The sequence below is a fragment of the Giraffa tippelskirchi genome, chromosome 4 (genome assembly GCF_054371585.1).
Source record: "Giraffa tippelskirchi isolate mGirTip1 chromosome 4, T2T-mGirTip1v1.2.pri, whole genome shotgun sequence".
Taxonomy (NCBI): Eukaryota; Metazoa; Chordata; class Mammalia; order Artiodactyla; family Giraffidae; genus Giraffa; species Giraffa tippelskirchi.
This window is the reverse complement of record NC_137278.1, coordinates 187393787-187416332: the sequence shown is the minus strand read 5'-3', so window position 1 is coordinate 187416332 and position 22546 is coordinate 187393787. Positions and strand designations below refer to the sequence as shown.

General features: G+C 35.6%; 1 long non-coding RNA gene across 1 annotated transcript in view; it reads right to left on the bottom strand.

The window, feature by feature from the left end:
- Window positions 1-22546, bottom strand: part of LOC145503581 (uncharacterized) — a 217037-nt gene that overhangs the window by 127292 nt on the left and 67199 nt on the right. The window contains exon 5 of the long non-coding RNA XR_014051574.1: window positions 9858-9999. This is a non-coding gene — a long non-coding RNA (uncharacterized LOC145503581). The remainder of the gene's footprint in view (window positions 1-9857; window positions 10000-22546) is intronic.

Here is a 22546-nt window from a genome sequence, read left to right as displayed (position 1 = left end):
TTTCAGTCTCATCCAAGTTGTTTCATTGTGTAAGTGGATTGCTCCATTTTATTGCTGAATGTGTCTTCATTTTTAAAGTCCTTTTTGGTGGACAGTGTATAACTGTTTCTTTTCAAAATGAAGTTTGATAATTCTCTTTTGGGTTAGTAATTTTAGTCCATTTATATCTAATGTAATTATTGATATTGCATTTCAATCTGCTGCTGCTGCTGCTAAGTCGCTTCAGTCGTGTCCGACTCTGTGCGACCCCATAGATGGCAGCCCACCAGGCTCCCCCGTCCCTGGGATTCTCCAGGCAAGAACACTGGAGTGGGTTGCCATTTCCTTCTCCAGTGCATGAAAGGGAAAAGTGAAAGTGAAGCCGCTCAGTCGTGTCCGACTCTTCACGACCCCATGGACTGCAGGCTACCAGGCTCCTCCGTCCATGGGATTTTCCAGGCAAGAGTACTGGAGTGGGGTGCCATTGCCTTCTCCGCATTTCAGTCTACATCTTGCTATTTCTTTTCCATTTGACCCATCTACTTTGTTCTTTTTTTGGTCTTTTAATATCTTTTTCTTTTCAGTTACTTGAATATCTTTAGTATTCCATTTCATCTTCTCTATTGGTGTTCTGTTAAATCACTTGGTTTTGTGATATATTACTTGCTATGTTTTATGAAGTGCATTTTGAACTTCATGTAAGCTAATTTGGATAGTTTTTATGCCATTTTTCAAGTTTGGGATGTCATCTTTGGAAAAGCTAATCCCCAGTTAAGCTAATCCGTGTCAGAATACTGAATATGTTGTTTCACCTGACTCTTCTTTATGGTTTCTGTTTTTCTTATTACTGTGTTATGTCATATATATTTACAGTAGTTCTTTTAAGTCCTTGTCTGATAATTCAGTCATATCTGTTAACTTCTGACTCTGTTTTACTGACCAACTTTCTTCCCTATTATAGGTCGTATTTTCAGCTTTTTGCCTATTTAGTAATCATTGATTGAATACTGGACATCCTGAATATCACTGATCCTGTTGTCTTTCCTTAATAGTTGGTTTTGCTCTGGCAAGACATTAATTTACTAGCAAATCACTTTGATCTTTTTGAAACTTGATTTTAAGCTTTGTTAATACGCATCTAGAGGAGCCTTATATCTCCTATAATTTAATCTTTGTTCTAAGGCATGGCACTTCAAAGGTGTCCATTGAGTTTCCTGTTTGATGAATGTCATTGAAACTGTGAGATCTGAAACATGTCTCAGTGGGTGCAAGCATGAGAGCTGAGATATTAGTTTAGTTTATAGTTCCCTTGTAGGTTTTTGGTCATGATTTTCTTTGTATGGCTTCATAGAGTATTAGCCTTTTAATGTTCAGTTTAATATTCATCCCAGAGATTAACTGAGTCACTTTAAAACATTCTGGATGTATTTCCCTTCCATGTAGCCACCATTTATGGTATAGTGAAGTTGCTCAGTCATGTCCGACTATTTGCAATCACATGGACAGTAGCCTACCAGACTCCTCTGTCCATGGGATTTTCCAGGCAAGAATACTGGAGTGGGTTGACATTTCCTTCTCCAGATCTTCCTGACTCAGGGATTGAACTCGGTCTCCCACATTGCAGGCAGACACTTTACCGTCTGAGCACTGCCCTACAAACTCTAACCAGCTTAGCCTTCCTTATATCAGCAAGCTTTTACTGTGCCAGGACTTCCCCTGAGCTTTGGTCTGGACAGTGCTCCAGAAATAAAGCCTGGAAAAGGGAGGTAGGTTGTACTTCATGTTTTTTTTTTTTTTTTTCTTTCAGAATTCTAGCTCTGTGCTGTCTGTTGTCCAATGCCTGTGAAGAGATTTTTTAAAAATATTATTTATCTACTTTTCTAGGATTTTTTTCTTTTATTTTGCTTTTAAAGGTAGTAGGGGTAGTCTGGTGCTTGTTATTCAATCTTGACCCAAAGCACATGTCCAGGTTACTGTTTTCAGTTTTGTTCTATTTTGTTTTATCTTATGTGAGACTTTCTTTATCATTGGGATACTTATGGCTATGGCTTAATTTAATATACACTGCAATTTCTTTATATTATGCCATTTCCCAAAAATGTTTTATCACTGAACCTGTATGTGACAGAACTCCATTATATATCTCACCAAACTCCAGTGTTCTTGAGAACATAGGTTGAGAATCGCTGATTCAGTTGCAAAGGTTATAGTCAGAATCTGTGCATTAGGACTCATTAAAGTGAATGAAAAGTCTCAAATAAAAAATCATTTAGAAATTAATACCATTTAATTTCCACTTCATTTGGAAATTTCTATTACTTCCAAATGACCTGCTTTACAAAAATAACAAAAATCGTAAGTAATTAGCATAAAAATTGCACAAAGACTTTTAAGAGAGATTAAAATGTTGTTCTACTAAGGATGTTAATATGCTTTTAGAATCTTTTTTTTTTTTGCTTTTAGAATCTTAAAAGTATTTACATTATTTTTTCCCCACATTCATCAATCTCCTTACAGATATATTAAATATATTTTATTGGTGGGATATTTAAATTTTATTATGTTAGTAAACTTTAATTATACATAGCAGTGTTATCAAATACAGCTATCATGTTATATATTCAATTCTGAGACCTTATTCTGAATATTTGTATGTCTTTTCTAATCACCTGCATTATACAGGACCCTATATCCCCTACCTCCCAGCCTCTGCCAAACATTTTTAAATATCTGTTTCTACAGGTTTGACTTTTCTCTAGATTTTACTTATAAGTGAGATCACATAGTATTTGTCTTTCTCTGTCTGGCTATATCCACTTAGCATAATGCCCTCAAGATCCATCCATGTTTTAGCAAATGGGATTTCCTTCTTTCTCATGGATGAATAAAATTCCATTACACATAGACATCATATCTTCTTTATGTGTTCAAAATTAGAGTCACATCTTCAGGCTCTACTTTTAATTCCAATTCTCTTGCTATTTCCACCACATCTGGAGTTATTTCCTCCACTGAAACCTCTCAAAATCATCCATGAGGATGGAATCACTTTCTTCCAACCTCCTTAAGTGTTGATATTTTGACATCTTCTCATGAATATGAAATGTCTTCTTAATGGCATCTAGAATGGTGGATCCTTTCCAGAAGCTTTTCCGTTGACTTTGCCCAGATCCATCAAGACGAAATACCACCTATGGCAGTATTACAACAGTCTTACAAAATGTATTTCTTAAATAATAAAATTTCATGGTTAAATTTACTCCTTAATCCATGGGCTACAGAATGGATGCTGTGTTAACAAGCATGAAAGCAACATGAATCTCTTTGTACATTTCCATCAAAGCTCTTGGGTGACCAGGTACACTGTCAATGAGCAGTAATATTTTGAGAGGAATCTTTTTTTTCTTTTTCCAGAACAGCAGTTATTATGTTTAGGTACATTACCTCTATTCCAAGTTGGCTGAGAGATTTTAGTCATAAATAAAATTTGAATTTTCTCAAAGTTTTTTCTGCATTTATTAAGGTAATTATAATTTTTATCCTTCATTTAGCTAATGTGATGTATCATAATGGTTAATTTCTGGATATTGAAGCATCTCCTTGCATCCCTAGAATAAATTCCAATGAAACATGGTGTATGATTTTTTTTTGCTGATTTCAGCTTACTAATATTTTGTTGAGAATTTTTGCATCTATATCTATCAGGCATACTAGTCTACACTGTTCTTGTATCTCCCTGTCTACTTTTGGTATCGGGTGATGCTGGCCTCATAAATGAGTTTAGTAGTGTGCCCTCCTCTTACATATTTTGCAACAGTTTGAGAAGGACAGATAGTAACTCCTGATTAAATATTCTGTAGAATTCATTCATGAAGTCATCTGGTCCTGGGCATTACTTTGTTAAGAAGCTTTTGATATGATTTAGCCTCCATATATACTGGGTAGGCCAAAAGGTTCATTCAGTTTTTAAGTAAAAATAAAAGACATTTTTCATTTTCACCAAGCATTTTATTAACAACATATTAATTAACCAAATGAATTTTTTTGGCCAACCCAATATTTATTGCTATATTCAGATTTTCTATTTCTTAATAATTCAGTCTTGAAAGAATATATATTTCTAGGAATTTATCCTTTCCTCTAGGTTATCTATATTGGTGTATAATTGAATGCAGGTCTCCTGTATTTCAGGCAGATTCCTTACCATCTGAGCCACCAGGGAAGCCCATAATTTTTCCTAGCACTCTCTTATCATCATTTGTATTTCTGCAATATCAGTTGTAATGTCCCTTCTTTTATTTACTATTTTATTTTAGTCCTCTTTTTTCTTGTTGAGTCTAGCTAATGGTGTCTATATATTTAAAAAAAACACCCATTAGTTACATTGATTTTTTTTCTATTGTCTTTTAAGTCTTTATATATTTTTTAAGTTTTACTCTGACCCTTTATTTCTTTCCTTCTGCTAACTTTGGGCTAAGTTTGTTCTTTTTTTTTTCTACTTTTTTTTGAGGAATCTAGCTAGACTATTTTTTGAGTCTTTTTTCCTTAATGTAGGCATTTATTACCATAAACTTCCCACTTAGAACTGTTTTTGCCATACCCTAAGTTTTTGTTATTATATTACCATTTTAATTTGCCTCAACATATCATTTACTTTTTCTTGTTTATGTCTTCTTTGATTCATTGGTTGTTCGGTACCTTCAAGTTTAGTCTCCATATACTTGAGACTTTTCCAGTTTTCCTTTCTGTAATTGATTTCTAGTCTAGGATTCTTATTCCAGAAAAGCTTTTTTAGATAGGACAGATTAGTATAAACTTTCATGCTCCATGCTATATGACTTCAATTTTACCCTTTTGCTGACCTTTCTTCCTTTAACTGCTATATTTTATTGTAATCTATAGGCATCCTTTAGCTCCTTCTGTTAGAATTAAAGACTAATGCCTACAACCAAAAAGAATAATTTAAAGTTCAATTCATTTACATTTTCTTTTAATTTCTAAATAAATTTTAGTTATTAATCTAAGGAGAAGATAGTCATAAGCTAGAGGTCATCTGTCTACTGTTGTCACAGGATCCTAAATAAAAATCTTACAGAAATAATAAGCTAAATAAACTAACATTTTTATCTAAATAATTCACTGTGAATTGGGTTAGTCCTATGTAAGCCACAGGAGTATTCTTTTGTCCCACAGACCTATAGACTATTTTAAACACAGAGCTTTCCAGATCCTTTTTACAGGTGCACATACTGGTTTTGCCACTTACTGTCTTAGTATAACCACAGTCAATAAAAAAAGGTATAGTATAAACATTTTTTTTTTTACTCAATACTCCATCCTACAAAATACACCTGATCCAAGTGGTTATGTCAATCACAGTGCCTCGTTTCACTTATAGTCAGTTGGGCATGTGTCCCAGTCAGCAGGAATAATCTATAGACTTACCACTGGCAAGTCCAAATAGAGTGTTTTCCAGGGTTGCTATATGGGCATGGGAAGAGAAAAGTCTCTTTTCTGTTTTAACTGTGAGAATTAGTAAGCTGGCAGGTTATGAATGGGGCTGACAGTGGATATCTTTCCTGCGATGTGGAGATAATCTATCTGCTGCATTAAAACAACATGAAGAGAACAGGATCTAAAAGATGGAGAGAACAACCCCAGCATTTAAGCCTCTGGGTACAGCCATGTCTAAGTCAAATCCATGACTAAACTTTCCTGTTACATAAATCAATACGTTCTGTGTTTTAAGAATTTTCAATTGAGTATCTATAAATTCACACAGAAATCTGACTGATATAGAAAACAAAGAGAGACAAAATTTTAAATTTCATTCATGATTTAGTGGTATTTATGAGGATACATCAGTAATTCTACTGTTGATATTTCATGGTGTAGTTTTTATATCCCTTTATGTTTCATTCTGTTCCAGGCATGTTTCTTGTTAGCAAGAATATTTTAAAATGTAATCTTATAATCTCTGACTTTTTAAAACTAAATTTAGCCTCCCACCTTTATTTGTTGATATATTGGACTTATTTTAGCATCTCATTTTAAGTTTCTTATTTACTATCAGTTTATTTTTTTACTTTCTTTGTCATTTTTCCTACATCTTGTTAGATTGATAAAGATTGCTATACCCCTCTTATAGAGGTTAAGAAACTTGTCCAAGGTCACACATTAGGCAGCATGCAAATGGAACCTGGGACCATGAAAATGGAACCTGGGACCATGAGTGACTTGAATCCAGCATTTTCACACTTACCAGCTAAATAATATTGCTTTCAAGGTGCATAAGGATAGCAATTAGTCAATAAGTCGTGTTCGACTGCTTGTGATCCCATGGACTGTAGTCTGCCAGGCTTCTCTGTCCATGGACTTTTCCAGGCAATAATATTGGAGAGGGTTGCCATTTCCTATTCCAGGGGATCTTCCCTACTCAGGGATTAAACCTTTGTCTCTTGTGTCTCTTGCATTAGCAGGTGGATTTCTGCCATTAGCACCACCTGGGAAATATGGCTTCCAGGGTACAGAAGGAAAAGTATTTGCTTAAAACATCTGCAGTGGGGATGGAAACTCAAGGATAAGCAAAAAAGATGGTATTACTTTGAATTGATTGAAATTAAAGAACAATTAATGTTAAAACTTAAAAACACCAAGGCATGTAGAATGAAATGATACAATTCTTGTTTTGAGTGGCTTGATGTGTGCTGTCCAGGGACCAGGATAACAGATACATAGAGCAGAAGGATGTTTTAGCTGGGATGGCCGTATATCATCCAGATGGAGATGTTCAGTAGGTAGTTTGTTAGAAATTTTCCAGTTCAAAAATGCTGTCTGGGCTAGAGTTACACTATGCATCATATCTAAAGGTCTACGGAAGCCATGGACTTAGATAAGGACACTCACAGGGACTGTGTAATAAAGGAAAGCCAGAAGAAAAGGATGGTATTAGAGGTACACACAGAAGTCTATGACATAAAGTTTAGATACATTAATAGATACACAGCACTGAAAACAGCACCTCAGGTAAAGTAAGAATTAAATAATGGTCAGCTGATGAGGATAATAATAATAATGATGATGATGATGATGAAAAATAACATGAACACATTTTTTTTTTTTTCAGTTTGCAGGCCACTATATTAGGTCCAAGTCCAAAAGTATCCTTTGAGAGCTAGTCCATTATTTACCTCATGCAACAAATACTCTCCAACTCATTTCGAGCTAGGAAAAAATATTGAGTTTGATACCCCAACTATGTTATGCTTCTAATGAAAAAGGGAATGAATACTAGCAAAATGATGATAAAATAAATATTTGTATTTTCTCTCACAGTAATTTTTCAGTGTCTACAACAACTAAACTAACTCCTAAGGTTGCTAAAATAATCTTAGATAAATAGTGGGGAGTTTTATGTAGTAGCCATATAAATTTTCTTCTACACAAAGTAGAGTAATATTTATCTCTTAACAGTTTATTTTTACATTTTTCATAAGTTCCACTGTATAATTTAGTCATGTTCCACTATAAGCGAAAAAGCACTTTTTTCCTCTTTTCCCCCAAACACATCTTCACATAGTAACGGTGAAATTTGTGCATCCCTGGGGATTTTATAAAAGAGACAGGTGGAAGGAGAAGTTGAAAGGCAGAGTAAGTTCAAACTGTCAAGCCATTTGGTCTGTGTGAATTTTACCCAGGAGGATCACCCATTCTTATTGTCAAAAGCCAGGTGATCTTGGGAAGCAAGAAAGACAATTCAAAAGTGATGGGAAAATCCCAAGCCAAAGAGCAAAGCTGAATGATATTTTCCAAGTTGTGAAACAGTTTTATTCCAAAGGGCTTTTTAAAGAACAAGCTCTATGAAAATTGTAATAACACTGGAAGGCAATGGAATTTCCAAATTAATTTATATTTTCTTAAATTTATTTTTTACTTTTAAAAGATAAAACTTGATTAATACTATTTCAAGTACAAATGTAAATTATGTACACATTTAACACTCAGTCAGCCCCACTTGAGACTGTTTAATTTTCTTTCATAAATATTTCATCCAATTCTGATATATTTTTCCTCATATTATTTTTTTAAAAATTGATTCTGAAATTAATCAAATAACAATGTAAGGATAGTTTTAAGACAGCACCCTATTCTGGCATCCTCATGTGGTCATTAATTCCTGCTCTGAATTGTTTGTTGCAGTGAGAATAATAAATATTATATTCATTGTTCCTTGCAAAATTACTATTATGTCCATTTTTCAGAAATAAAAATTTTAAGATCAAACAATAGCAGAATTAGGATTATATTGCTTCAAAATTCAAGTAATTGTTAGTTTATTATACCAAATGAATGCATACATCATTGAATGTCATGGTCTGAAGATATCTAAAAACTTATTAAACAGTGTGGGAAACTGAGCTGTAATCAACAAATCACTGAAGACTTACTGTGGACAACTCTGAGTCCAAAACTCCAAAGAGATCTAGTCATAGCAGGGGCTTCACAGAACTATGAGATTTACCTCCAAGAGCTCAACCAAGTTTCCATGGTAGATACAGGAGATGAATATTCTCCTGCTTCTGACAGAGAGGAGAAGGGAACCATGTGAAATACTTCAAAGCACTCTGCTCTTCTTAACAAGGCTTGCCCTAAGAGGGAACTAGTAAACCAGAGCCTAATTTGCTGGGGTATTATCAGAACCTAAATGGGGAAAGGGAAAAACCCAACTCCAACATGCTTTAGCTATCTTGTCCCACCTAAAGGGAGAGGAAAACAAACAGACAAACAAAAGGGAGAAACACACGTGTGAAGTTCACCTGCAGAGACATAGGTTTATCCAAAGACTGAGACTTAGTCAACTAAAAGACTATAAAATGTCTCCACTGCCCTTACACTTCACCATCACATTAATAAACATTTATTTACAATAGTTCATTTTACCAAGTTCACCATGTCTGGTGCTCAAACAAAAATTAAAAGGCAAAAAATACAGTCTGAAGAGACAGAGTATCTAAACCAAACATGGTAGTGATGTTGAAATTATCAGATTGAGAGTTTAAAACAACTATAATTAATTTGCTAGGGGTTCTAACATGTAGAGAAGACAGCATGCAAGAATAGATGGGAAATGTAAGCAGAGAGATGGAAATACTAAAAAAAAAAAAATCCAGAAAAGAAATGTTAGGGATCAAAACCACTGTAACAGGAAAGAAGAATGCCTATAATAGACTAGGCAGAGCTGATGAAAAAAAATCCAAGCTACAACACGAATAAATAGAACCTTGAAAAAAACCCAAAAGTAAAGAATGACAACTTAAAAAAAAAAAAAAAAACACAACACAGAATATCCAAGGACTGTGGTACAACTGAAAAAGTTATAGCATATGCATAATCGGGATGCCAGAAAGAGAAAAAAGAAACAGAAGAAAATATTTGAAACAAATTAATGTCAGCACAGATCGTGGAAGTTCAAAGTACAGCAAGCAAAATAACTATATTAAAAAAATTTACACCTAGGCATATTATATTTAAACTACAGAAAATAAAATATAAAGAAAAATATCCTGAAAGACCAAGGGAAAAAACATCTTATTTATAGAAAAGCAAAAATAAAGAGTGTTACATCCTACTTCTCCTCAGAAACTTCAAGTAAGAGAGTAGTACAAAATGTTTAAAATGTTGAGACAAAAAAATAACCAACCTAAAATCTGTACCGTTTGAAATAGGCTTCAATTAGGGACCAAAAAAAAAAAAAAGAAATTGCTTTGAGGCTGTCACTTTGAGACTCTCACTGCCTTGAGACTGTGAGACTGAATCAGGTGTTTCTGATCATGTGGTTGTTATGAGAAAAGATAGATTTATCATGAGTTCTGACTCACCTCAGTACAGCTGGGTCATCTTTTCCATATAGAAATATTACTTTTGGCATCTGTGTGACACCCAGACCATACTTGGTAAACTTCTGTGTTAATAACTTTTTAAACTTGACATTTCTTTCACAGAGTCTGGATCATAGTTTTTCTGTAAATAAAAAATACAATCAGAAGGAGAGGAGGCAGAAAGTTACTGAATATGTTAAGATACTTAACTTGTTTGACTTATTCCCATGACTAGAGCCCCCATATACTGAACCTGAAACTGAAGTCACTCAGTCACGTCCGACTCTTTGCGACCCCGTGGACTGTAGCCCACCAGGCTCCTCCGTCCATGGGATTCTCCAGGCAAGAATACTGGAGTGGGTTGCCATTTCCTTCTCCAAAGGATCTTCCCAACCCAGGGATCGAACCCAGGTCTCCCACATTGCAGGCAGACGCTTTAGCCTCTGAGCCACCAGGAAAGCCCCCCATATACTGATGTATTCAAACATAAACTCTCAGTTATTGATTTCTCTTATACTCAGTGCTAATTTTATAACATAAAGAAGATAGGTAAACATGAAAGGGAATATGGAAAGAAAAGGTGATGAAGACTGAGTCGTTAAACCTTGTCAAAATCCACCAGCTAAGAGCGCCACTTGCTTTAAGCCTCACCAACAGCTGGTATATTCAATCTCTCCAAGTTTACCTATTCTAGTATATGCGTAGTAGTAACATATTGTAGTTTTAATGTATCTTTCCCTAACCACCTATGATATTAAGCTCCTTGTCACATGTTTATTGGCTATTTATATAACTCCTTTCATGAAGTATTTATTCAAATGTTTGCTGCTTGATTTCATATAAAGAAATTGGATTTTTTTTTATTTAAGTATAATATTTCTTTGGACACTATGAATACAAGATATCTGACAGATATAAGCACAGGTAATATTTTCTCTTAATCTATGGATTGTCTTTTTATTTCATTTATAGTAATTTTTGATAAATGTTTTTAATTTTAAAGAAGTCAAACTAATCAATTATTTTTCTTTTGTGGTTAGTTCCTTTCATGCTAAGAAATTTTTTTTATACCAAAAAGTTGTATAAATATTCTCTTAGATTGTTTCCTGGGTTTTTATATTTTTAGCTCTCATATTTAGAGCTATCATTCGCTTTAATTTTTATGAATGATAAAATTTTATTATTTTTCAGTATGATATTCATAATATTCCAGCACAGTTTGTTGAAAGATTTTCTTTCCCTGCTAAATTTCCTTTGCTCATTTGTAGAAAATGATAGGCTATTTCTGTGCATGACTCTACCAGGACACTGTTCTATCCCATTTTATTGATCTCCATATATCTTATCTGAAAACCACATTGTCTTCGTTACCACAGCTTTATATTAAATATTGAATTCAGAAAATATAAGTCTTCCACATATATCTCCCTCTTTCAAGATTGAGTCTAGATTATGAGCACTGTCAAGATCAAACCACTCAATCGTACAGGAAATCAGTCCTGAATATTCACTGGAAGGACTGATGTTGAAGCTGAAGCTCCAATACTTTGGCCACTTGATACGATAGACTGATTCATTGGAAAAGACCCTGATGCTGGGAAAGATTGAAGGCAGGAGGAGAAGGGGACAACAGAGGATGAGATGGTTGGATGGCATCACCAACTTGATGGGCATGAGTTTGAGTAAGCTCCAGGAGATGATGAAGGACAGGGAGGCCTGGTGTGCTGCATTCCATAGGGTCGCAAAAGTTGGACATGACTGAGAGACTGAACTGAACTGAACTGATCTATAGAGACAATGAAACCCTAACAAATTCCTGCAACTTTGACACAGAAATTAATAAATTAATCAACTCTTAAATTTGTATCAGTTGGACTATGAGATGTCCATCCAACCATCTCATCCTCTGTCATCCCCTTCTCCTCCTGCTTTCGATCTTTCTCAGCACCAGGGTCTTTCCCAATGAGTCCCTTCTTCTCATCAGGTAGCCAAAGTATCGGAGCTTCAGCTTCAGTATCAGTCCTCCCATTGAATATTCAGGACTGATTTCCTTGAGAGTCCAGGGGACTCTCAAGAGTCTTCAATACCACAGTTCAAAAGCATCAATTCTTCCACACTCAGCTTTCTTTAGAGTCCTGCTCTCACATCCATACATGACTACTGGAAAAACAATAGTTTTGACCAGATGGACCATTGTCAGGAAGGTAATGTCTCTGCTTTTTAATATGCTATCTAGGTTGGTCATAGCTTTTCTTCCAAGGAGTAAGCGTTTTTTAATTTCATGGCTGCAGTCACCATCTGCAGTGATTTTGGAGCCCCCAAATAAATAAAGTCTGTCACTGTTTCCACTCTTTCCCCATCTATTTGCCATGAAATGATGGGACCGGATGCCATGATCTTCATTTTTTGAATGTTGAGTTTTAAGCCAGCCTTTTCACTCTCCTCTTTCACTTTCAAGAGGTATGTTAGTTCCTCTTCGGTTTCTGCCATAAAGGGTGGTATCACCTGTGTATCTGAAGTTATTGATATTTTTCCTGGCAATCTTGATTCCAGCTTGTGCTTCATCCAGCCCAGCATTTCACATGATGTACTCTGCATATAAGTTAAATAAGCAGGGTGACAATATACAGCCTTGAAGTACTCCGTTCCCAATTTGAAACTAGTTTGTTGTTCCATACCTGGTTCTAACTGTTGCTTCTTGACCTGCACACAGATTTCTGAGGAGGCAGGTAAGGTGATCTGGTATTCCATCTCTTTAAGAATTTTCCACAGTTTGTTGTGATCCAAACAGTCAAAGGTTAGAGCATAATCAATAAAGCAGGAGTAGATTTTTACTGGAATTCTCTTGCTTTTTCGATAATCCAACAGATGTTGGCAATTTTATCTCTGGTTCCTATAGAGATCTATGGTTCCTATAGAGATCTATGGTTTCTATAGATCTCTCTCTATATTTCTATGTAGTTCTCTTTAGATTGACTAAGGGAAAATCGATACCTTTAAAAGTTGCATGATCATCACATATAATTTCAACTATTTAGGCTCTCTTTAATATCCCTCAGCAACATTTTGTGACTTTTCTATTAAAAATATCACCTTGCATATATTTTTTAGCTTATATCTGTTGCTTATATTTTAGTAAAGATTTTACATTTTTTAACATAATTTTTCTTACAAATAAAATGTATTTGTGTATACTGGCCTTGTTTCATTTGACCTTGCTAATTTCACTATTTGCTTATTTTCATTAGTAAATTTTAGCATTCTTACATGTACACAGTCTATTTCTGTTTTATTGACTATGTCAAAGCCTTTGACTGTGTGAATCATAATTAACTGTGGAAAATTCTGAAAGAGATGGGAATACCAGACCACCTGACCTGCCTCTTGAGAAATCTATATGCAGGTCAAGAAGCAACAGCTAGAACTGGACATGGAACAACAGACTGGTTCCAAATCAGGAAAGGAGTACATCAAGGCTGTATACTGTCACCCTGCTTATTTAACTTACATGCAGAGTACATCATGAGAAACACTGGGCTGGATGAAGCACAAGCTGGAATCAAGATTGTTGGGAGAAATATCAATAACCTCAGATATGCAGATGACACCACCCTTATGGCAGAAGTGTAGAAGAACTAAAGAGCCTCTTGATGAAAGTGAAAGAATAGAGTCAAAAAGTTGGCTTAAAGCTCAACATTCAGAAAACTAAGATCATGGCATCTGGTCCAATCACTTCATGGCAAATAGATAGGGAAACAATGGCTGACTTTATTTTGGGGGGCTCCAAAATCACTGCAGATGGTGACTGCAGCCATGAAATTAAAAGATCCTTACTCCTTGGAAGGAAAGTTATGACCAACCTGAACAGCATATTAAAAAACAGAGACGTTACTTTGCCAACAAAGGTCCGTCTAGTCAAGGCTATGGTTTTTCCAGTAGTCATGTATGGATGTGAGTGTTGGACTATAAAGAAAGCTGAGTGCCAAAGAATTGATGCTTTTGAACTGTGGTGTTGGAGAAGACTCTTGAGAGCCCCTTGGACTGCAAGGGGATCCAGCCATTCCATCCTAAAGGAAATCAGTCCTGAATATTCATTGGAAGGACTGATGCTGAAGCTCCAATACTTTGGCCACCTGATGTGAAGAACTGACTCATTGGGAAAGACCCTGATGCTGGGAAAGATTGAAGGCAGGAGGAGAAGGGGACGAAAGAGGATGAGATGGTAAGATGGCATCACTGACTCAATGGGCATGAGTTTGGGTAAACTCTGGGAGTTGGTGATGGACAGGGAGATCTGGCGTACTGTGGTCCATGGGGTCGCAAAGCATCGGACATGACTGAGTGACTGAACTGAACTGATGTACACAGTTATACCATGTGCAAATAATTTTATTTATTGTATACCATTTTATCTTTATCATGGTATATTCTATAGCATTTTATCTTTTTTCCCCTTTAAACTGCACTCTAGAATCTCTAATACGATGTTAAATATAAGTGCATTAGTTTAGTGAATTATACTGATTTTCAAATATAGAAATAACCTTACATTCCTATGATAAAACTGATTTTGTCATAATGTATATTCCTTGTAATGAATGCTGGATGGAATTGCTAATATTTTGTTACGATTTACCAGTGTTAATGAGGAATATTAACATTTTTCTTGTAATACATATTAGCATTTTTCTTATAATACATTCAATGGAATTGGAAAATATCCCTACCATTGTATGTTATGAAAATGTTTATGTAAGAATTGTAATGTTTTTATTTTTAAAAAATTAACAGAATTGACTAGGAAAGGAATTTTGTCCTGGATTTTTTTTTCTTTCTTAGGGGTAATATTTTAAATTTACTGTTACGAATCATTTAGGTAATACAAAGTAAAACAAGCTATTACTTATGTAAATTTAGTTAATTTGTGTCTTTCAAGAAATGTGTCCATTTTAACTAAGTTGTTGAGTTTGCTTAACTTTTTCACTAGTTCTTTATTATCATTTCAATACATATAGTTTCTCTTGTGATGTCCTACTTTTCAATTCTGTCATTGGTAATTTGTGGGTCTTTTTCTACTTTTCCTTTCACCAGTATAGCTAGATTTTTATTAATTTTAGTGATTCTTTCAAAGAAAGTGCTTTTGGTTTCACTGATTTTTCCCAAATTTTTCCCACTATTTTATTGATTTCTAATGTTATATTTATTTTCCTTTCTTTTGCTAAATGTAAATTTCATTTGTTCTTATTCAAACTCTTTAAGGTAAAAATTTAGACCATACAATTTCATATTATTCTTTTTTCAGTCTCATCACTGAGGCATATTAAGTTTCCTATAAGCACTGTTTGGGCTACATCCACAAATTTTAATGTACAATATTCAATACCATTAAGTTCAAAGTATGTTCTAATTTCTCCTGTTATTTCTTTGATACACAGGTTATTTAGAGTATTTTGTTCAGGTTCTAATATTTCTGGCTTTTCTAAGATATTTTGTCATTGATTTCTAATTTAATTCTCTTGTGAAGAGTCAATGTTTTAGAATATTTCATTTAATTTTATTGCAACTTGTTTTATGGTCCCGTATATGAACTCTCCTAGCCAATGTTCCATGAACACTTGAGAAAAATGTGTATCCCATTGTTGTTGGGTATAAAGCTTTATTAATACAAGTTAGAACATTTGGGTTGATAGTCTCATACAAATTTCTTTGCTTGTTTTCTCTGTGATTAGTTTACCAAATTCTAAGAGAGAAAAAAGTGAAATAATTCAGTCAAAATTGTAGATTTAGGTATTTTTTCCTGTCAGCTTTGTTTTATGTATAATGACCCCACATAATAGGTGCACATACATTCAGTATTGTTTTATCCTCTTAAAAGAACTATTCATGTAGTCATTCTAAAAGATTAAAAGAACCACTGGTAAGGTCTAGAGACATTCTACACTATGATTAATTTAGTTTCACTCCTAATGTATGGCCCTTTTGGCATCTCTACAAATGCCAGTTATGTTCCATGAGGTTTCTCCAATCTGGTTAAATCACCACTTTTCCAATCCTATGAGTGTTCTGGAAGTTTTCCATTTTACGGCTCTGTGGTAGTTGTATTTCCTTAATAGTTATTCTTTGTCTGGCCTTGTGGAGTCATTCTGTGCATGCATAATTTAGCATTCAGCCAAGGAATAGGGGTGACACTTGCAGATCTTTGGAGCTCTTTCTCTGAGTAGCTTTCTCTTTGTCAGTACTCTGCCTTCCAAATACCAGGTCTCTAAGCCTTGCTAATCTCCAATTTCTGTGTATTCAATTTGGCAAGATTATGAAGCCATGCTTATGCCACTTCTGGTTGTGCCAGGGTCCAGTAATTAATTCCATTCAGAAAGCTAGGGCATTAGTAGAGTTCATCTGGTTTTTGGTTATTTTCTCCCTACAGGTTCACAATTGTATGCTGCCTATGCTCAAACGAATGGGCAGCAAAGCTAGTAGTAAAGAACCTGCCTGCCAGTGAAGTAGACGCCAGAGGCTTGATCCTTGGGTCTGGAAGACCCCGTGGAGGAAGAGATGGCAACCCGCTCAAGTATTCTTGCCTGGAGAATCCCTTGGACAATGGAGCCTGGCAGGCTACAGACCACAAAGAGTCAGACAGGACTGAAGCAACTTAGCACTCAAATGAATAGAAATGGCTGTTTCATAAAAATTATCCAGTTTTAGGGCTGACTATGGCTGGATGGCCATTTAGTATCATTACTTCATCATGGTTGAAAAGTGGAACCCCTATTCCATTTTGAAATACTGAAACCCCTATTCCATTATTTATATTTCCTAGGTTAAAGTATATGTATCTTCTCATAACTTTTAGTCATTACTCTTCATTTTCCCTTTTGGCATAAAATAAATTTTTCCTATACTTCTGCTGCTTACATTATCACAAACATTGCATTATATTACCTTATTTTACATTTTCACAAACAACACTGAAGTATGAAATAAGTAGTTCTGCTTCTATTAGTCATTTCAGCCAAGTACTAAAGCTAGCCATTTGTATTCATCATTATACTCTAACATGGGTTCAGTTAACCCTTTTTAAAAAAGAATTTCAGAAGCCCTTTTCATTATGCTCTTAGTATTTTTAACTCTATTGTTGGCTATTTACAACACTTTTGGTTCTTTAGTTTGTTTCATTATTTTATTGAAGAGTAACATGTTCATTAAAAATGAGAAGGAAAATTATTGAAATGGAGAGAACTCACAATCTATATAACCTTTTCTCTTTTTCATTGGCATAATGTTTAAAGCTTTGTTTAGTCATATTTCATAAGATTTTTCAAAGTAGAAAGTAAATCTTGCCTAAGAATTTTCCAGAAGAAAGTTCTATCTCAAATTACAATATTATATTGCCATAATGAGAAACATCAATACTTAACAAAATTTCTTTTTACATTTCAACCAAATGCCATTTGGAAAATCAAATGTGGTGATTCTCCTCCACACTCTCAAAGAATTTTTTTTTTTGGTGTTTTTTTAATTTTTAATTGAAGGATAATTGCTTCATAATATTGTTTCCATTTCTACCATACATCAACAAGAATTAACCATAGGTGTATATATGTCCCCTCTGTCTTTAACCTCTGTCCCACTTCCCAAGCTTTATCACCCCTCTAGTTTGTTACAGAGCTCCAGTTTAAGTTCCTTGAATCACGCAGCCAATTTCCTTTGACTATCTATTGTTGATATGGCCAATTGTATCAGGTGAAATTTCCCTAAATGGTGATTTTCTTCAGAATATCTGTGACAAGCAGGAGTATCCTAGCTCTTTTAAATAGTAACTTTTCCTTTCTTTAGTTATTTAACATGATTCACATCTCCATTGCCTGGATTATACCTCTAAAAGTATAAATATTTCAAGGTAACCTCATTCATAAAAATTCCACTGATTTACGTGAGGACACAAACAATAATAAAATAATAATTAACATTTATTAAGAATTACTTTATATTTTATATTAGTTCAGTTCAGTTGCTCAGTAGTGTCCGACTCTTTGTGACCCCATGAACTACAGCACGCCAGCCCACCCTGTCCATGACCATCTCCTGGAGCTTGCTCAAAATCATGTTCATCGAGTCGGTGATGCCATCCAACCACCTCATCCTCTGTCGTCCCCTTCTCCTCCTGCCTTCAATCTTCCCCAGCATCAGGGCCTTTTCCAATGAGTCAGTTCTTCGCATGAGGTGGCCAAAGTATTGGAGCTTCAGCATCAGTCCTTCCAATGAATATTCAGGACTGATTTCCTTCAAGATTGCCTGGTTGGATCTCCTTGCAGTGCAAGGGACTCTCAAGAGTCTTCTTCAACACCACAGTTCAAAAGCAGCAATTCTTTGGCACTTAGCTTTCTTGATAGTCCAGCTCTCACATTCATACATGACTACTGGATAAACCATAGCCTTGACTAGATGGACCTTTGCAAAGTAATGTCTCTGCTTTTAAATATGCTGTCTAGGTTGGTCACAGCTTTTCTTCCAAGGAGCAAGCTATTTCATGACCGCAGTCACCATCTGCAGTGATTTTGGAGCCCCCCAAAATAGTCAGCCACTATTGCCACTGTTTCCCCATCTATTTGCCATGAAGTGATGGGACTGGATGCCATGATTTTAGTTTTCTGAATGTTGAGCGTTAAGCCAACTTTTTGACTCTCCTCTTTCACTTTCATCCAAAGGCTCTTTAGTTCTTCTTCACTTTCTGCCATAAGGGTGGTGCCATCTGCATATCTGAGGTTATTGATATTTCTTCTGGCAATCTTGATTCCAGCTTGTGCTTCATCCAGCCTGGCATTTCTCATGATGTACTCTGTATATAAGTTAAATAAGCAGGGTGACAATATACAGCCTTGATGTATTCCTTTCCCTATTTGGAACCAGTCTGTTTTTCTATGTCCAATTCTAACTGTTGCTTGTTGATCTGCATACAGATTTCTCAGGAAGCAGGTCAGGTGGTCTGGTATTCCCATCTCTTTAAGAATTTCCCACAGTTTGTGGTGACCCACACAGTCAAAGGGTTTAGCATAATCAATAAAGCAGAAGTAGATGTTTTTCTGGAACTCTCTTGCTTTTTCGATGATCCAACATATGTTGACAATTTGATCTCTAGTTCCTCTGCCTTTTCTAAATCCAGCTTGAACATCTGGAAGTTCATGGTTCACATACTGTTAAAGCCTGGCTTGGAGAATTTTGAGCATTGCTTTGCTACTATGTGAGATGAGTGCAGTTGTGCAGTAGTTTGAACATTCTTTGGCCTTGCCTTTCTTTGGGAATGGAAAGATGAAAATTGACTTTTCCAGTCCTGTGGCCACTGGTGAGTTTTCCAAATTTGCTGGCACGTTGAGTATGGCACTTTAACAGCATCATCTTTTAGGATTTGATAGCTCAACTGGAATTCCATCACCTCCACTAGCTTTGTTCGTAGTGATGCTTCCTAAGGCTCACTTGACTTCACATTCCAGGATGTCTAGCTCTAGGTGAGTGATCACACCATCATGGTCATCTGGATCATGAAGATCTTTTTTGTATAGTTCTTATGTGTATTCTTGCCACCTCTTCTTAATATCTTCTGCTTCTGTTAATGTCCATACCATTTGTGTCCTTCAAGGTGCCCATCTTTGCATGAAATGTTCCCTTGGTATCTCTAATTTTCTTGAAGAGATCTCTAGTCTTTCCCATTCTATTGTTTTCCTCTATTTCTTTGCATTGATCACTGAGTAAGGCTTTCTTATCTCCTTTTGCTGTTCTTTGGAACTGTGCATTCAAATGGGTGTACCTTTCCTTTTCTCCTTTGCCTTTCACTTCTCTTCTTTTCACAGCTATTTGTAAGGCCTCCTCAGACAACCATTTTGCCTATTTGCATTTCTTTTTCTTGGAGATGGTCTTGATCACTGCGTCCTGTACAATGTCATGAACCCCCATCTATAGTTCTTCAGGTACTCTGTCAGATCTATTTTTGTCACTTCCACTGTATAATCTTAAAGGATTTGATTTAGGTCATACCTGAATGGTCTAATGGTTTTCCCTGCTTTCTTCAATTTAAGTATGAATTTGGCAATAAGGAGTTCATGATCTTAGCCACAGTCAGCTCCTGGTCTTGTTTTTGCTGACTGTATAGAGCTTCTGCATCTTTGGCTGCAAAGAATAGAAGCAATCTGATTTTGGTATTGACCATCTGGTTATGTCCAAGTGTAGAGTCTTCTCTTGTGTTGTTGGAAGAGGGTGTTTGCTATGACTAGTGTTAAGTATTTACATACACCACAAATTTAAGTCAATGTTCTATTTATTTGTTGTTTTTTTTCCTCCTGTTTTGGTGAGATAAAGATCTTGCTTAAGGGTATCTTCTATGCTAAAATCACATTTAGTAATGTAAACATCTACATTATGGCCATAACTAAAACCTGGTCTTACTTCCTCTACCTCTTTCATTTCAATACATGAACTTTAACTATTCACTAATATTTCAGCATTTTGGCACTCTGCAACCTTAAGATATAAAGAACTTCATTTTTTTTTCTTCAAAATTAGACCCTGTAGTAGGATGCTGTTGAGAGAACAGACTCTCTTTCTCTCTGTTCTGTACACACACACTCGTACACATACTTTGTGTATCTACAAGATAGCACCTTTTGACTTACCACAATAACCAAAAGCATACACTGAGAAGATGTTGAATTTTCTTTGACAGGATTGTTTGGTTATGAATCAAATGGAACACTGATTTAAGAAGTCCAGAAGAAAATTGGAGTTATGGGTCTGAAGCTTCAGAGGACAACTAAAGCTATACATAGGTATTTGGATTAATCTGTTAGCAGAAAATTTAAGATTATGTTTGTTTTCCTTTTTTACTTGAAGGTGTATTTTCTTTACTGATACAATCATTGCCATTTTGAATTTCTGTGATAGGTGAAGAGATGTACAAGTAATAAAAGTATGTGATAGTGGAGTGGGTTATATTTGGGATTATTTTGTACCAAACGTGATGCTAATGTCTTCTACCTTATTCAATCATAAACAGAATTTGAGCTTCTGTATACAGAAAAATAACATCACATAAGATAATTATAATGGTTTTCAGTTGATCACAGCTAGAATTTTAAATGCATTTATCTGAAGACTTATAACCTCAGATATGCAGATGACACCACTCTTACAGCAGAAGTGTAGAAGAACTAAAGAGTCTGTTGATGAAAGTGACAGAGGAGAGTGAAAAAGTTGGCTTAAATCTCAACATTCAGAAAACTAAGATCATGGCATCCGGTCCCATCACTTCATGGGATATAGATGGGGAAACAGTGGCTGACTTTATTTTTGGGAGCTCCAAAATCACTGCAGATGGTGACTGCAGCCATGAAATTAACAGATGCTTACTCCTTGGAAGAAAAGTTATGACCAACCTGGACAGCATATTAAAAAACAGAGATATCACTTTGTCAACAAGAGTCCGTCTAATCAAGGCTATGGTTTTTCCAGTAGTCATGTATGGATGTGAGAGATGGACTATAAAGAAAGCTGAGCACCAAAGAATTGATGCTTTTGAACTGTGGTGTTGGAGAGGACTCTTGAGAGTCCCTTGGACTTCAAGGAGATCCAACCAGTCCATCCTAAAGGAGATCAGTTCTGGGTGTTCATTGGAAGGACTGATGTTGAAGCTGAAACTCCAATACTTTGGCCACCTGATGTGAAGAGCTGACTCATTTGAAAAGACCCTGATGCTGGGAAAGATTGTGGGCAGGAGGAGAAGGGGACGACAGAGGATGAGATGGTTGGATGGCATTACTGACTCAATGGACATGAGTTTGGGTAAACTCTGGGAGTTGTTGATGGACAGGGAGGCCTGGGATGCTGTAGTTCATGGGGTCACAAAGAGCTAGACATGACTGAGCAACTGAACTGAAGACTTATACATTTGTTTTAATTAAAGCAAATGTCAGAAACATTGTAATTTTATTTCTCCAATAACATCTCCCTCTTTGAGATCTACTTTGTGTGACTCAGTCTTCAAATTACTGTCTTTTTCTGTTTCTAGTCATTATTCTTAAGGGATTTAGAGCCTTTATAACTGGAGTTTAACTCACTATGCAATTTTAAAGGCCCTGAGACATTTTCTGAGACAGGAGCTTAAGTATTATACAAATTAATACTTTTTCTCAGCAAAAATTTTTGAATCACTACCAAAAATATGCATTGACAAATACCTCTTTTAACAGGATAAAAATGTTAGTTTCTATCCAGTTTTCCACTTGGAGGAAGTAGACTCAATTGGCTTAAGAGACTTTTTTTTTTTTTTTTTACTGTATCAGACTCTCCTGAGAAGACACTAGTAGAAAATAAGTTTAAAATATGTTTACTTTACTATCATGAAGTTATACTTTCAGCTACTTTGTGAATACAATGAATATTCACTGAAAATCACTGTTGGATGCAGTATTTATTTAATCTATATCTCCTCCCCCCCAACCTCCCTTGGCTGTGCTGGGTCAGCATTGCTGTGCAGGCTTTTTCTCTAGCTGTAGCAAGCAGGGCTGACTCTCTAGTCGCAGTGTATGGGCTTACTGCAGTGGCTTCTCTTGTTGCAGAAGATACGCTCCAGAGCACAGACTCAGAAGTTGTGGTGCACAGGGTTAGTTAAGTCCGGAGGCATGTAGGATCTTCCTGGGCCA